Raw genomic sequence first — 6,000 nt, 5'->3', positions numbered from 1 at the left:
AGAGAGAGAGAGATGGGTAAATGTGAACATTCGTATCTATGTAAACATATAATGGCCTGTGGATTTTCCGCCGTACCTATATGCATTTCTCTTTTCAAGTATTTCACGTAATTAAAGAACAAGAACAACCAGAAGATTCAGGGCCACACACACACTTACCAAAAGTTACCAAACCAACAGAAAAACTGATTATTTTCAGAAACCTGTTTTGGTTTTGACATCACAAAATGAACAGGTGGAAGTAAAGACTTCATCTTTAGTTTTAATTTTGGCTGAACACCTGCTGAGATTTCCAGAGTCCTCGTTGTTGCATCAGGAAGTATCCAAAGTCCTAATGTTGGGAAGTAGTCACAACCACTACATTAATTCTTTAAAATTTCAAAACAATGGGTTGTTTTTAATGCAAACACTTTGACTCGTCATAGCAGGAAGAGCACACAGGTGTTACCAATAAAGCTAACGATGGCCGAGTTCCATTTAAGTGTCCTAAAATAAATGGCATTATGTCTGGAGGAGATACAGTATAGTTGGCTTCTAAACCTAAGTTAAATATCCAAATAAGGACCTTTGTTTTTAAAAGCATTATTACATAGGGCACCCTTTACGAGACGAGGAAGTGTTATTTAATATTTGGTGTCATTCAAGTGCATAAATTGTATTAATCTCAGCATTTATTTCTGATTTATCCAGGTTTTCTTGGGACATACCATTACTTATAGTTTCCTTAGCAAGGGCAGTTATATGTATGCATGATTTGCACCAGAGGTAGCATGGTAAATTAAAGGGGATCCAGAATAAATCCCTGAGGGACCCCGTAGAGAGTCCAAAATCTCAAAGCCTATATAGTGTACATGCCAAATACACTACTTGTTTTTGTTCCATTGTGTGATTTTGTGGGGTCAATATGTAAAGTTGAGCATAGATTCATAACTGTAAAGATAATGTGCTATGTCGTGGGTGACTTTAGACACAGCCCTTGATGGGATTTCAGCCATTCTATATTTTATTATTTATCCCAGTGCTTTTCCTACATGTCAACATGTCTTCTGTGAAAACTCCCTTTGTTAGTTCACACCACTATCTAAACTTATGTTATTGTGTTCTTCAACATATCCACAAGTTTTTACGCTGAACACACAGCTGACACACTCTTAGCTTAATCAATGAAAGAGAGGTTAGTTACGGAGTGTGCATAAGTGTGTGTTTTAGATTAGATGGAAACTCATTCTGTGTGCAGTCACCTTGATCAAGCCTCCGGGCCCTTTAAGTCTCAAGGAAACATGCAGTGAGGACTCTATTGCTCTCTATGACTTCTTTAGCCTTCCTTAGGTACACTCCCCTATGTTTAAAATAATACCATGATATAATACGTGTGTTTTTCGGAACTCAAGCTGTTGCATTAGCACTTGTAATTTCATTTCAATGACGGAACAATGATACAACCAAACTCACAAAGGTCAGATCAAATTCTACTTTCTTTAAATGTTGAACTTTTTAAAAGATTAATGGGAAACATTCAGAAAGTTGGCAGAACAATTTGGACCTGTGTTATATAAAGTTAAGTTTGTCACATTTGTTTGACAGGAGAACCCAAAACGGTGACTGCTTTTCAGTGAGCCAACAGAGCACACAGAAGAGGAGCCAGAACTCTTTGACTTGTTTACAAAACACAATCAGAATTATAAATAAATTATAAGATATAGGTGGTGTTTGCTTTTAGTGGCAGCTGGACCTACGGGAAACATATATCCCACAACCTACTTTTGCTGTTTTTATTCAAAATGAAGACAGAGAGCACTTCCAGCTGTTCTATTTCGATATCAACAAGTACTAATACAGTGTTTGTGCCCTGATAATGCAATTCCAGCTGTAAATTGTTTCAGCCCCAGCCGCCATGGCTGCAGAGGAGTGTTCAATGGGGAGAGATGACCTTCACTGGGCCTCTGGTGACAGAGTTAAATCAAAGCTGCTGCTGCACACTGGCTGCATGGCCCCTTGTGAATAATTTATACATGAAATGAAATGACCTCTGGCACTATGAAGACATAGAGGAATAGGGCAAGGACAAGACAGATGGAATGAAAGGTAGGGGGTGAGAAGAGAGAAAGTTTCAGAGACAAAGAGAGCTTTTACTGTATGTTTGCACGTCTGTGAAATTTAAAGGGAAGATGAAGAAGTGCACAAAGAGAAAGAAACTGATAGCAAAGCTCACAAGAGGAGCCTGCAGGGATTCATGTTTAAGGTATTTCCCAACCTGTTAGAGCTCTCTCTCTCTCCCACTGTGTGTGTGTGTGTGTGCTTTTGAATGCCTATCTTTGTGAGAACCATTATGACGTAGGTGTTTTTGAAACATCACCACATGTTAGCCAGTCATTACTTTACAGGAATGTTTGAAAGTGAACACTTAGTTTTGGGTATAAGGCACTAGATCAGGAAAAGTTGTGGTTGAGATAAGAGTTGGGGATAAGGGAATGCATTATGTCAATACAGGTCCTCACAGGTATAACAGTACAAACATTAGTGTTTGTGTGTGTGTGTGTGTATGTGTGTGTGTGTGTGTGTGTGTGTGTGTGTGTGTGTGTGTGTGTGTGTGTGTGTGTGTGTGTGTGTGTGTGTGTGTGTGTGTGTCACATAACAGAATATCCTGCTTGAATAGCTTTCAGATGGATGGTATCAGAGTTGACTACTCTGCTTGTAAGTTGGCTCTCACCTTTTCAAGCAGACTCACAGAGACACACACACACACACACACACACACACACACACACACACACACACACACACACACACACACACACACACACACACACACACACACACACACACACACAAATCCAGACCTATCCTGCTTCCTGTAAATTCCATTCATACGTAATAATGCATTAGTGACTAATGTTGAAGGTGAGTGTTCAGTTAGTACCAGTGCAGGAAGTTCATATAGTTTAGTAGCATATTTCACCTTGACCCTAAACGTGTTTTAGTTGTTTGAACTCTACTGTGATTTCTATTAAAAAGTAAAGTGTCTGGCAGGCCCTTTATCAGTGATATATATATAAGCGCAGTCGGGATCGTCTCTCAGCTGAGGTGGTTCGGGCATCTGATTTGGATGCCACCGGGACGCCTCCCATTAGAGGTTTTCCAGACACGTCCTACTGGTAGAAGATCCCTGGGAAGACCCAGGACACCCTGGAGGGATTATATCTCCCGTCTGGCCTGGGAACGCCTCAGGATCCCCCAGAAAGAGCTGGAAAGTGTTGCGGGTGAGAGGGAAGCCTGGGTCAGCCTGCTGGGGCTGCCCCCACGACCCAACCCTGGATAAACGGCTGAAAATGGATGGATGGAAGTGTTTCTCAGAACTCTCTTTGTCTTTCTCTATACACAACACTTCGTAGTGACTGTAATATATTTGACACTGATGTTCTGTGGCAAGTAGATGTAAAAAGTGCTTTTCTTAGCAGCCAATTAGAAATAGCAGCTTAAGCATCTGTCACCTATAGTCCAGCATGCTGCAAGCACATGTCACAGACCTGCATGAGGATACCACAAGACCTTCAATTCTGGTTACATTTTTCAAGACCTTTACAAAATGCTGGAGCTTTTGTTTACATTTTTTAAAACTCTTTTTCCTCCCACTTTTGGCAAAATCTTACTAAGGCACAACAGCACAGACCGATGTGCTGTTGAGTTTTAGCACACTGGTGGAAAAGTGTCAGCACTGCATACAAACTGGAGAGAAAAGCTTCAGAAATATAAAAAAAAGTTAGAGATGAATTGGCAAAAAAAATATGACTCAATATCTCTCAAACTGACTTCATACATATTCCAATGAATACAAATAATGTTATACATCAGCCATGGAGTGTTCTTTGAGTTCCCTTAGTCTTGGCCTGTCAACATTTGTTTAACTGTAAAGGGCTCTAAAGTGCTGTGGCAGATTGTCATCCCAGCGTTTCACGTCCAGTTAAGTCAACAGAGAAGGAGAAGGATAATAGAGGGAGATGGACGTCGAGGGAGAAAGTGGAATTTCTTTCTATTTCAATTTATAACAAATAAGCATTCACAATTTTGGGGGAATTACATTTTTTTTTTTATCACTATAACCATAAATAAGAACATTGCAAACTGTGTTGTCTGAGAGCACAATGACCATCTGTGAAGTAACACCAGCTCTCCTATCTAGCAAGGCTCCATATAAGTTACACCACATTAAGGCCATGAGATTTCCCACAGACAAGCCATTATATAAATACACCATATAGCTTTTAATTGATCTAATCTAATTTTCTCAGAAAGATGAGCAGTCTGTTTATGGTTCATTTTGTATACGAGACAAAATTCCAACATTTTTTTTTTTCAGAATGAGGCAGGCAGGATTTGAATACACAGCACATACACACATGAACACCCTCACCCTCACGAACACGCACAACCAAATTGAGTTTGTATGTTTTCAGCCTCCTGCACGAACACATATTTAATAATATTGGTTGTTAATAATAATTCTGGTGCCTGCATTATGCACTAGTGTCCATGAAAGAGAAACTGAAGTGAAGGCGGTGGACAAAAGGACTGAGATGGAAAGTGTGGGTTAGAGAAAGGTGGGAGGAGGTCTTATTGTATTAGAGTATCAAGGACTTCAAAATGGCCCCTCCTTCAGATGCACTTACAGAGAATCACTGGTCGCCTTCTGTCGCTGACCCCCTGCATGCATCATTAAATCCCTTAACTTTCTCAAAGATTCATCTCAACACACACACACACACACACACACACACACACACACACACACACACACACACACACACACTCACACACACACACATAGTAAACACACACATATAATACATACAGTGGCCTGTGCCTCTACCCCCCATGATGCCCCTGGCCCACGGCACTGCCATATGTCCACCATGCAGGCACTGGCAGCGCCTCACTGCTTTGTACTCTCTGCACACACATTCTCTAAGCTACTGCGACATGTGAGGAGGACCCTGCAGAATGACTGGCAGGCAAGTACAAAACCCCCCGGGCTTTTGTGAAGGATAGTGATTCAGTCAATCCCACTGTCGCCTTACAGAAATACTTTTCTATTGGTATTGACATAGAGCATAATCTGATGTAACACGTTTATCCACTAAAACCTTTCACGTTCCATGGCAGTTTTAGCAGTTTTCTCCCTTAATGGATGACATATTCCCTTTTCAGTTGGGACATTTCTGCAAGCTCTCACTTACCATTGAAAACATTTTGTATGTTGATTAGTGCAGCAGCCCAGACTTTTCTTCATGGTACATGGGACAATTTGTAAAGGATTTGTTGGTTTTTTTGCCTGACAGCACAACCTGGAATGTATTTGTAATACTTTTGATGTAAACTATATGAAATTGTACCCAAAGCGAGACCATTTGTCACAATGCGTCCCCCTTTTGTTTTTACACAGAGAAATCAATAAACGGCCTTATGAATGCTTAAGAAGCTTTTGGTGTTGCAGTAATATTTAACCCTCTCTGCTTCTCACCGAGCCACTTCTATTGCCCTCTAATGTTACATGTTACACCTCATGTGCAAGTTGCACTCAGTGAGAATCACCACCACCTCGGATAGGTTACTGGGAGCAGCAGGGTAATCATTTGACAATGTTGATTTACTATAATCCAGGTCACTGCAACCATTGACAACAGTCGTGTGTGTGTGTGTGTTTATATATATATATATATATATATATATATATATATATATATATATATATAGTCACTCCGAATCTTGTTTTAAAGTGGGATAAAGAAACTTTTTTTCACAGTAACTTCAGACTACTTTAAATCTTGTAAACAGTTCGGGGTTAATGGTTAGATTCCAGGGGTCCAGCATGAAGGGGCACAGCGTCATATTTCACAAACGACCATAACATCTCAAATTGCAGATACCTTTGCAAAGCATGCTTGCAAGAATGCTTTTTGTTTTTGATTAGTAAAATGGGACATTAACGTGGCAGGAAATGAT

Source organism: Clinocottus analis, unplaced genomic scaffold (assembly GCF_023055335.1).
Source record: "Clinocottus analis isolate CAN_PGR_092001 unplaced genomic scaffold, fCliAna1.0.p SCAF_1, whole genome shotgun sequence".
Lineage (NCBI taxonomy): Eukaryota > Metazoa > Chordata > Actinopteri > Perciformes > Cottidae > Clinocottus > Clinocottus analis.
The sequence above is the reverse complement of the archived record's forward strand: the minus strand, read 5'-3'. Positions refer to the sequence as shown.